Source organism: Leuresthes tenuis, unplaced genomic scaffold (genome assembly GCF_036924035.1).
Source record: "Leuresthes tenuis unplaced genomic scaffold, fLeuTen1.0.hap1 SCAF_56, whole genome shotgun sequence".
NCBI lineage: Eukaryota > Metazoa > Chordata > Actinopteri > Atheriniformes > Atherinopsidae > Leuresthes > Leuresthes tenuis.
The window spans coordinates 139508-151457 of NW_027325410.1; the positions used below are offsets into that span (position 1 = coordinate 139508).

Sequence of the window (11950 nt, forward strand, 5' to 3'; positions counted from 1 at the left end):
TTAACTTGGTTTGAGTGAAGGAATTCATTTTATATCAAAATCCGAAATTGTGTAGAACTGGTGATAAGAAGCTTATTTTCGGATTCCTAAAGGTTTAGTGTTGTTCTTTGGTATACTGCAAAGTAATACTTTCTTTTTTGTTGCAACCTATTCAGACATGGATAAATATGAAGGACAAAAGCAGTTTTAACTTGGTTTGAGTGAACGAATTCATTTTATATCAAAATCCGAAATTGTGTAGAACTCGTCAATCGACGCTTATTCTCGGATTCCTAAACGTTTAGTGTTGTTCTTTCCTATCCTGCAAAGTACAACGTTCTTTTTTGTTTAAAGCTATTATGACATGGATAAATATGAAGGACAAAGCAGTTTTAACTTAATCGGTTTCAACAAAATAGAAAGTATTACTTTGCAGTATACCAAAGAACAACACTAAACCTTTAGGAATCCGAGAATAAACTTATTTCCACGAGTTCTACACAATTTCGGATTTTGATATAAAATGAATTCCTTCACTCAAACCAAGTTAAAACTGCTTTTTCCTTGATATTTATCCATGTCTGAATCGGTTTCAACAAAATAAAAAGTATTACTTTGCAGTATACCAAAGAACAACACTAAACCTTTAGGAATCCGAGAATAAACTTATTTCCACGAGTTCTACACAATTTCGGATTTCTATATAAAATGAAATCCTTCACTCAAACCAAGTGAAAACTGCTTTGTCATATTTTTCAGCAAGTATGGTCGGACATTCACACCTACTCACAGCCGAACACCTCCGCTCCCGCATTTGATGGTGTATAGTCGGGCATTCTCACCATTTCTCATCAGGTTTTTGCAAATTATGATCTGACATTCACACCTGCTTTTGATGATGTATGGTTGGGCATTCGCACCTTTTTTTACCCATTTTTCAGGAATTGTGGGTGGACATTCACACCTTCTTGCAGCTGAACACCTCCTCTCCCACATATGATCATGTGCGGTTTGATATTCGAAAATTTTCTTTCATGTTTTTTAGCAATTATTGATGGACATTGAGACCTTCTTATGGCGGAACACCTCCGCTCCCTCTTTTGATGGTGTATGTTCGGGCATTCGAACCTTTTCTTACCCGCTTTTAACAAACTATGCTCGGACATTCAAACCTTGTAGCCGAACACATCCAGTCCTGCTTTTGATGATGTATGGTTGGGCATTCGCACCTTTTTTTTTACCCATTTTTGAGGAATTATGGGTGGACATTCACACCTTCTTGCAGCTGAACACCTCCTCTCCCACTTATGATCATGTGCGGTTGGATATTCGAACATTTTTTTTCATGTTTTCTAGCAATTATTGATGGACATTCAGACCTTCTTGCAGCTGAACACCTCCGCTCCCTCTTTTGATGGTGTATGTTCGGGCATTCGAACCTTTTCTTACCCGCTTTTAACAAACTATGCTCGGACATTCAAACCTTGTAGCCGAACACATCCAGTCCTGCTTTTGATGATGTATGGTTGGGCATTCGCACCTTTTTTTTTTACCCATTTTTGAGGAATTATGGGTGGACATTCACACCTTCTTGCAGCTAAACCCCTCTGCTCCCGCTTTTGATGGTGTATAGTCGGGCTTTCGAGCCTTTTCTTCCCCGGTTTTTACAAATTATGGTTGGACATTCAGACCTTCTTTTAGCCGAAAACCTCCGCTCCCTCATTTGATCATACATTGTCGGGCATTCGCACCTTTTCTTACCCGCTATTTACAAAACATGGTCGGACTTTCACACCTTCTTGTAGCCGAACACATTCGCTCCCGCTATTGATTGTGTACAGTCGGGTATTTTAACCTTTTCTTACCCACTTTTTAGCAACTACGGTCGGACATTCACACCTTCTTATGGCGGAACACATCCGCTCCCACTTTTGATGGTGTATGTTTGGGCATTCGAACCTTTTCTTACCCGCTTTTTACAAACTATGGTCGGACATTCAAACCTTCTTGTAGCCGAACACATCCAGTTCTGCTTTTGAGGATGTATGGTCGGACTTTCACACCTTTAAGTAGCCAAACAACTCCGCTCCCGCTATTGATTGTGTACAGTCGGGTATTTTAACCTTTTCTTTCCCGCTTTATACCAATTATGGTCGGACATTCACACCTTCTTACAGCGGAACACCTCCGCTCCCTGTTTTGATCATTTATGGTCTGGCAATACTACCTTTTCTTAACCGTTTTTGAGTAATTATGGCTGGACATTCACAGCTTCTTGCATCCGAACACCTCTTCTCTGCTTTTGATGATGAATAGTCCGGCATTCTTACCTTTTCTAACACATTTTTCAGTAATTATTGTCGGTCATTCACACCTTTCTCATCAGCTTTTTGCAAATTATGATCTGACATTCACACCTACTTGCAGCCGAACACCTCGGCTTCCGTTTTTGATGGTGTATATTTTGGCATTCGAACCTTTTCTTACCCACTTTTTACAAACTATGCTCGGACATTCACACCTTCTTGCAGCGAAACCCCTCCGCTCCCTCTTTTGATTGTGTATGTTCGGGCATTCGAACCTTTTCTTACCCGCTTTTCACAAACTATGGTCGGACATTCAAACCTTCTTGTGGCCGAACAAATCCACTTCTGCTTTTTATGATGTATAGTTGGGCATTCACACCTTTTCTTACCCATTTTTCAGTAATTATTGGTTGGAAATTCAGACCTTGCAGCCGAACACCTCCGCTCCCTCTTTTGATCATACATTGTCGGGCATTCGCACCTTGTGTTACCCGCGTTTTACAAACCATGGTCGGACTTTCACACCTTCTTGTAGCCGAACACCTCCGCTCCCGCTATTGATTGTGTAGAGTCGGGTATTTTAACCTTTTCTTACCCGCTTTTTACCAATTATGGTCGGACTTTCACACCGTCTTACAGCGGAACACCTCCGCTCCCTCTTTTGATGGTGTATGTTCGGGCATTCAAACTTTTTCTTACCCACTTTTTACAAACTATGGTCGGACCTTCAAACCTTCTTGTAGCAGAACACATCCACTTCTTCTTTTGATGATGTATGGTTGGGCATTCGCACCTTTTCTTACCCATTTTTCAGGAATTATGGGTGGACATTCACACCTACTTGCAGTCGAACAGCTCTGCTCCCACTTTTGATTATGTTTGGTTGGATATTCGAACCTTTTCTTAACTGCTTTTTACAAACTTTGGTCGGACGTTCACACCTTCTTGCAGCCGAACACCTCCGTTTCCGCTTTTGATGGTATATATTCGGGCATTCGAACCTTTTCTTACCCGCTTTTTACCAACTATGGTCGGACATTCACACCTTCTTACAGCGGAAAACCTCCGCTCCCTCTTTTGATGGTGTATGTTCTGGCATTCGAACCTTTTCTTACCCACTTTTTACAAACTATGCTCGGACATTCACACCTTCTTGCAGCGAAACACCTCCGCTCCCTCTTTTGATTGTGTATGTTCGGGCATTTAAACCTTTTCTTACCCGCCTTTTACAAACTATGGTCGGACATTCAAACCTTCTTGTGGCCGAACACATCCACTTCTGCTTGTGATGATGTATAGTTGGGCATTCACACCTTTTCTTATCCATTTCTCAGTAATTATTGGTGGACATTCAGACCTTCTTGCAGCTGAACACCTCTGCTCCCGCTTTTGATGGTGTATAGTCGGGCTTTCGAGGCTTTTCTTCAACGGTGTTTACAAATTATGGTTGGAAATTCAGACCTTGCAGCCGAACACCTCCGCTCCCTCTTTTGATCATACATTGTCGGGCATTCGCACCTTGTCTTACCCGCGTTTTACAAACCATGGTCGGACTTTCACACCTTCTTGTAGCCGAACAACTCCGCTCCCGCTATTGATTGTGTACAGTCGGGTATTTTAACCTTTTCTTACCCGCTTTTTACCAATTATGGTCGGACATTCATACCGTCTTACAGCGGAACACCTCCGCTCCCAATTTTGATGGTGTATGTTCGAGCATTCGAACTTTTTCTTACCCACTTTTTACAAGCTATGGTCGGACATTCAAACCTTCTTGTAGCAGAACACATCCACTTCTTCTTTTGATGATGTATGGTTAGGCATTCGCACCTTTTCTTACCCATTTTTCAGGAATTATGGGTGGAAATTCACACCTACTTGCAGTCGAACAGCTCTGCTCCCACTTTTGATTATGTTTGGTTGGATATTCGAACCTTTTCTTAACTGGTTTTTACAAACTTTGGTCGGACATTCGCACCATCTTACAGCGGAACACCTCCGCTCCCTCTTTTGATGGTGTATTTTCGGGCATTCGCACCTTTTCTTACCCGCTTTTTAGAAACTATGGTTGGACATTCAAACCTTCTTGTAGCCGAAAACCTCCACTCCCTCTTTTGATCATACATTGTCGGGCATTCGCACCTTTTCTTACCCGCTTTTTACAAACTATGCTCGGACATTCAAACCTTCTTGTAGCCAAACACATCCACTCCTGCTTTTGTTGATGTATGGTTGGGTATTCGAACCTACTTGTTGCCCGCTTTTCATTAATTATGGGTGGACATTCAGACCTACTTGCAGCCGAACACCTCGGCTTCCGCTTTTGATGGTGTATATTTTTGCATTCGAACCTTTTCTTACCCGCTTTTTACAAACCATGGTCGGACTTTCACACCTTCTTTTAGCCGAACAACTCCGCTCCCGCTATTGATTGTGTAGAGTCGGGTATTTTAACCTTTTCTTACCCGCTTTTTACCAACTATGGTTGGACATTCACACCTTCTTACAGCGGAAAACCTCCGCTCCCTCTTTTGATGGTGTATGTTCTGGCATTCGAACCTTTTCTTACCCACTTTTTACAAACTATGGTCGGACATTCACACCTTCTTGCAGCGAAACACCTCCGCTCCCTCTTTTGATTGTGTATGTTCGGGCATTCAAACCTTTTCTTACCCGCCTTTTACAAACTATGGTCGGACATTCAAACCTTCTTGTGGCCGAACACATCCACTTCTGCTTGTGATGATGTATAGTTGGGCATTCACACCTTTTCTTATCCATTTCTCAGTAATTATTGGTGGACATTCAGACCTTCTTGCAGCTGAACACCTCTGCTCCCGCTTTTGATGGTGTATAGTCGGGCTTTCGAGGCTTTTCTTCAACGATGTTTACAAATTATGGTTGGAAATTCAGACCTTGCAGCCGAACACCTCCGCTCCCTCTTTTGATCATACATTGTCGGGCATTCGCACCTTGTCTTACCCGCGTTTTACAAACCATGGTCGGACTTTCACACCTTCTTGTAGCCGAACAACTCCGCTCCCGCTATTGATTGTGTACAGTCGGGTATTTTAACCTTTTCTTACCCGCTTTTTACCAATTATGGTCGGACATTCACACCGTCTTACAGCGGAACACCTCCGCTTCCAATTTTGATGGTGTATGTTCGAGCATTCGAACTTTTTCTTACCCACTTTTTACAAGCTATGGTCGGACATTCAAACCTTCTTGTAGCAGAACACATCCACTTCTTCTTTTGATGATGTATGGTTGGGCATTCCCACCTTTTCTTACCCATTTTTCAGGAATTATGGGTGGAAATTCACACCTACTTGCAGTCGAACAGCTCTGCTCCCACTTTTGATTATGTTTGGTTGGATATTCGAACCTTTTCTTAACTGCTTTTTACAAACTTTGGTCGGACGTTCACACCTTCTTGCAGCCGAACACCTCCGCTTCCGCTTATGATGGTATATATTCGGGCATTCGAACCTTTTCTTACCCGCTTTTTACCAACTATGGTCGGACATTCGCACCATCTTACAGCGGAACACCTCCGCTCCCTCTTTTGATGGTGTATGTTCGGGCATTCGCACCTTTTCTTACCCGCTTTTTACAAACTATGGTTGGACATTCAAACCTTCTTGTAGCCGAAAACCTCCACTCCCTCTTTTGATCATACATTGTCGGGCATTCGCACCTTTTCTTACCCGCTTTTTGCAAACTATGCTCGGAGATTCAAACCTTCTTGTAGCCAAACACATCCACTCCTGCTTTTGTTGATGTATGGTTGGGCATTCGAACCTACTTGTTGCCCGCTTTTCATTAATTATGGTTGGACATTCAGACCTACTTGCAGCCGAACACCTCGGCTTCCGCTTTTGATGGTGTATATTTTTGCATTCGAACCTTTTCTTACCCGCTTTTTACAAACTATGCTCGGACATTCACACCTTCTTGCAGCGAAACACCTCCGCTCCCTCTTTTGATTGTGTATGTTCGGGCATTCAAACCTTTTCTTACCCGCCTTTTACAAACTATGGTCGGACATTCAAACCTTCTTGTGGCCGAACACATCCACTTCTGCTTTTGATGATGTATAGTTGGGCATTCACACCTTTTCTTACCCATTTTTCAGTAATTATTGGTGGACATTCAGACCTTCTTGCAGCTGAACACCTCTGCTCCCGCTTTTGATGGTGTATAGTCGGGCTTTCGAGGCTTTTCTTCAACGGTGTTTACAAATTATGGTTGGAAATTCAGACCTTGCAGCCGAACACCTCCGCTCCCTCTTTTGATCATACATTGTCGGACATTCGCACCTTGTCTTACCCGCGTTTTACAAACCATGGTCGGACATTCACAGCTTCCTCTCCACCATACTTGTATGGTGGGATATTCACACCCACTTGCATCCGAAGACCTCCGCCCCCACTTTTGTTGATATTTAGTCGGTCATTCACACCTAACCCGTTTTCTTGCAGCCAAACACCTCTGATCTTGCTTTTGATGATGTAAGATTGGGCATTCAGACCTTGCTTTTCCTGCTTTTCACCAACTATAGACGGACATTCACACCTTCTTGCAGCCGAACACTTCCGCTCCACCTTTTAGGTTTCTATCACACCTTTTTTTTCACCGCATTTTATAGATTACGGTTGGAAATTCTCAACCACTCATCCGAAGAGCTCTCCTCCCGCTTTTGTTAATATATTTGAACTTTAGTCAGACATTCACACCTACTTGCAGCCGAACACCACCTCTCTAGCTTTTGATGATGTATGGTCCGGCATTCCTACCGTTTCTAACACATTTTTCAGCAATTATGGTAGGACATTCACACCTTCTTGCAGCTGAACACCTCCTCTCCCACTTATGATCATATCCAGATTGATTTTCGAAAATTTTCTTTCATGTTTTCTAGCAATTAATGATGGACATTTAGACCTTCTTGCAGCTGAATACCTCCGCTCCCGCTTTTGATCATACATTGTCAGGCATTCGAACCTTGTCTTACAAACTTTAGTCAAACATTCACACCTTTTTGCAGCCGAACACAGTTTTTTTCAGCCGATTTTGGGCATTCGAACCTTTTCATACCCACTTTTTACCAACTATGGTCGGACATTCAAACCTTCTTGTAGCCGAACACATCCAGTCCTGCTTTTGATGATGTATGTTCAGGCATTCGAACCTTTTCTTACCCGCTTTTTACAAACTATGCTCGGACATTCAAACCTTCTTGTAGCCGAACACATCCACTCCTGCTTTTGATGATGTATGGTTGGGCATTCGAACCTACTTGTTGCCCGCTTTTCATTAATTATGGGTGGACATTCACACCTTGTCGCAGCCAAACACCTCCGCTCCCTGTTTTGATCATGTATGGTTGGACATTCGCACCTTTTCTCACCCGCTTTTTGCAAACTATGGTCGGCCATTCACAGCTTCCTCTCCACCATACTTCTATGGTGGGATATTCACACCCACTTGCATCCGAAGACCTCCGCCCCCACTTTTGTTGATATTTAGTCGGTCATTCGCACCTTACCCACTTTTGGCAAACTATGGCCTTCTTGCAGCCAAAAACCTCTGATCTCGCTTTTGATGATGTAAGGTTGGGCATTCAGACCTTGCTTCACCTGCTTTTCACCAAATATAGTCGGACATTCACACCTTCTTGCAGCCGAACACTTCCGCTCCACCTTTTAGTTTTCTATGGGGCATTCACACCTTTTTTTTCACCGCATTTTATAAAAACACCACAGGAACACCGTATTGAGGCTTTGTTCTGACCGCTCATTCGGTGTCGCGTTTCTTTCAAGCAATTCTCCTGGTTAGCCCGCACTCGGCTCGCTCCCAGAACCGTGTTAAAGTCTACTTCGCATTCACTCTCTTTTCTCAGCAGACTAAAAGAAAGTTTCATCTTGGGCTCCCTGAAACTTCCATCCTGCACCGCTGTTTGCTTTTTCACAAGAGCAGAGGAGAGCGCACCGTTCCCAGGGACACTACAGTACCGGGTCGATGCTTGGAGTGAACGGAGCAAGCTCCTTTTTCAACTCCTATTGATACAAATCCATTTAATATGTAGTCCTCGCATAGAGGACACATCAGACATTAAACTAATAAGAACAGATACTACACTTGATCTTAGCCAAAAGGCCGAGAAGCGATAACTGTCCACTGGTTCACGTCCGAGGGCCCTTCCTGGCACAATGCGCACTTGTAGCGGTGTTCTTTTTATGGCCATAGTGTCACTTTGCACCTCGGCCCACCCGCTGCACTGAGCACTCTTCAGCCCTTTTAAATGGTATAACTTTACACTACCGCACGCTCCAGCGAGCACCATTCAAGCAACAACTTTGCACTCCAGCTTCGAACATTGGCACAGTCGCAACAAGTAAGGCGACTCTACTCAGAGAAGTCACTCTGCACAGTAACAAGATTTCTTTTGCACAGACAGAAAGGGCTTCATCCGCAAAGGTAAAGCCTGCCAAAAATAGAAACAACTCATTAGTGCTGCTCAACGTTGTACTTTGCAGTAAAACAAAGAGCAAATCTAAAGATTCAGGAATCCGAGAATAAGCTTACTTCCATGAGTTCTTCACGATTTCGGATTTTGCTATAAAATGAATTCCTTCACTCAAACTAAATTAAAACTGCTAAACCGCTAATCTGTTACATGCAAGGCAGATGTCAAATTCACCGAAATAGGATCTAAGGGTATTTGGCCAATCGAGCTGTAGCAGCTTCGGTAAAAGAGTATAAGTTGAAGAGTTTGTGAATAAAGGTGTGCGCACACATAGTGAGTTGTAGGAAAATAGGCAGGGAGCAATGCCGGCTGGGGTATAGGTTCTTGTATGTTGTCTGACTGTTTGATTTGAATGTGTTGTGTAAGTGTCCTGTTGAATGTTACATGTTTGGGCTTTGACACGCTTCACTGTGGTTGTTAACTGTGTGGTGTGTCCTGAAATGTTATATGTTTGGGCTGTGTGACATGCTTAATGCTTTTCAGTAGCAACCCACTTATTCATATATAGCAACTGACAACATAAGAAGTCCGGACATACTTTGATAGTAGTTGTAGAAGTATCCTTATTGATAATAGATAAACTAATTCATAGTGATAGAACAGTAGATGAACAGGTGCCTGCACATGTCTCATGAAAATAAAATGGGTGTATGATTGCTGACGGCAGAGCAATACTGCCAAACTTATGAGTTCTTGTGGCAAACTTGATTCAGTGTCTTGACGTGTATACGCTGTTTCGCTGACTTGTCACAAGAAACAAAGTGTGTTTGATAAGATCCGACCATTTTATTACGGGAGGATCAGTATGTATGGATTCTGATGTGACTGATAAACTCATTCGTATCTTAAGCATAATCTAATACGTGAGACAACGCCCTGGCACACAATCAAAAAAAAAAAAAAGAGAGAGCGGTTTTGTGTCCCCACAGTCCATAATGTAGAAAAGAGAGAAAAAAAGCCTTTCTGATTTGTTGTGTGTGCTCACAGTGCAGAGTGTAGAGAAAAGAGAGAAAAGAAAGCCGTTTTGGTGTCACGGGTGTTGTGACTTACACACACACATTTCTGAATTGAGAAAGGAAATTATTTTAGAGGAAGCACTAGAGTTTAGATCCCACATTTGTTGATAGGCATTCATTTAATTTTTCTTTTAATCAGTTTTAAAGTGAATACTAACTGAGAAATGAAAAAGGTGAAGAGTTTAGAAGCTTGGTTCAAGAGCAAAACTTGGTTTATGATCAGCTGAGTCTCTAAACAGAACAGCAAAGGGCTTCATCGAACATTTAAAAAAGATTCAGATTGTTAGAATATCCAGAATTTATAGGAATGGTGGTGATTACTCTTATTTTCTAGAATGGAAATAACTGCACCATGTCTGTTTTATGAATTTAAGGGGCTAAAAAGTTTTGTTCTCGTTTTTCTATGATTAACCGAATGTATGTGAGAGTCCAAACAGACAGAAGGGTTACGGCCGAGCGCTGGACCTTCCAAAAAAGATGAGACAGGCTGGACCCGTGCCATACTAGTTAAGGCCTGCCTGTGGATAACAGGTTCTTTAAACTCTCACACACACAAACTCACACACGTTCGCACACATACACCCATACACACACACATTCTTGAACTTGCTGCAAGATTAAACCTTTGCATTAACTGACTCCAGCAACTCTGAGTCTCATTGAGAGACTTTTCTCAACAATTGGGTCCTCAAACCAGATCTCAACGTTTTTTCCGCTGTCCAGGGTCGGAGCTGAAACCGTGCACGGGGGAGTCCAGTACTCCTAATGAAAGACCCCCTGCTGAATTGCGGTAATTAGGGGCCAGTGTCCACTGAAAGGGGGAAAAAGGGACGAGATCGTACTTTTGAATCAATGGCCAGAAGCCATTGGCAGTGCAGGCATCAACAATAATGGTGTTATTTCACCCATTAACACTTAAGGTACCTCATGCAGTGGCTGTGATATGGTTACTTAACAAAATATCTTTACCAGACATCTCTCCTACATAACAGTTCTTCTTTCACAGCCACACCTTGTTGTCGAGAGATGTGCTACACTTAATCCATCCACACTGCTACCTACCCCACAGATGGAAAGCCAGAAATAACCATCAGTGTTTTACCCAGGCCAGACTTAACTGATATACGTTATGAAAATGCAGAAATAACTATATTTATTCAACAGATCAAGGAAAAAAACCCTGATGGCACAAATGCTACAGGATTTGCAGTAGTAACAGAAACTGAAGTTTTCTTAAAACAACCACTACCAAAAAATTACTCTGTTCAAGCAGTCGAATTGGTAGCTTTAACTGAAGCTTGTAAATTAAATAACAAAAAGGTTGTTAACGTTTACACTGACAGTCAGTATGCCTTCTCAACTGTACATGTGTTAACACAGCATTGGAAAAACAGGTATGTTGACATCCACAGCTAAATGTATAAACTACAAATATTTTAGCATTATTAGATGTTATTCAATTGCCATCTACAATAGACTCGTATGAATGACCGGAAGGAAAACCATACTGCCAAAGAATTTGTTTAAATATGCTGCAGTATTGAGCCACGGACCATGTCATGTCTCAACAGGAGGGATGGAAGCAATAATGAACCAGGTTTTTACAGCATATGGTTTTACTAATTATTAAAAACATTTTTTTAGAATAAATAAATGAATAAAGTTTTGTCTAGCAGGTCAAATATGTGCAAAATACATTCCACAGGGCAATCTAAGACCAAAACGAAGATAATTCCCTAAGCCAGTGTATCTTTTTCAACATATTTGTTTGGATTTCATTATTTCATTATTTTGTAGATTTCATTGAACTAAATTAATGTTAAGGGAAACGATTCTGCTCAGTGACAACAGAGGTTTTTACCAAATGGTCTGAAATATTTCCATGTGCACAAGCAGATGCACTCTCAGTAGCAAAATCACGCGTAAAATAACTCATTTCTAGATTTGAAATTCCTGAAAAGATCTTCAGTGATAATTTGACACACTTTGTAAACAATGTCATCTCACTGATGGCAAAGAACTTAAAATAGACCTTAGAAACCACTGTGATATAGAAGGTTTCGCTAACACATTGGAATTGTTTTACTATTTACATATGCATGTGCAGTGAAGAATTG

General features: G+C 41.8%; 1 non-coding gene across 1 annotated transcript; it reads right to left on the minus strand.

Annotated features, from left to right (window-relative positions):
• Positions 1–8268: 8268 nt before the first annotated feature.
• On the minus strand, positions 8269–8459 carry LOC140285740 (U2 spliceosomal RNA). The gene has a single exon (XR_011910715.1). It is a non-coding gene; the product is annotated as a U2 spliceosomal RNA (small nuclear RNA).
• Between the last annotated feature and the right edge of the window lie 3491 nt (positions 8460–11950).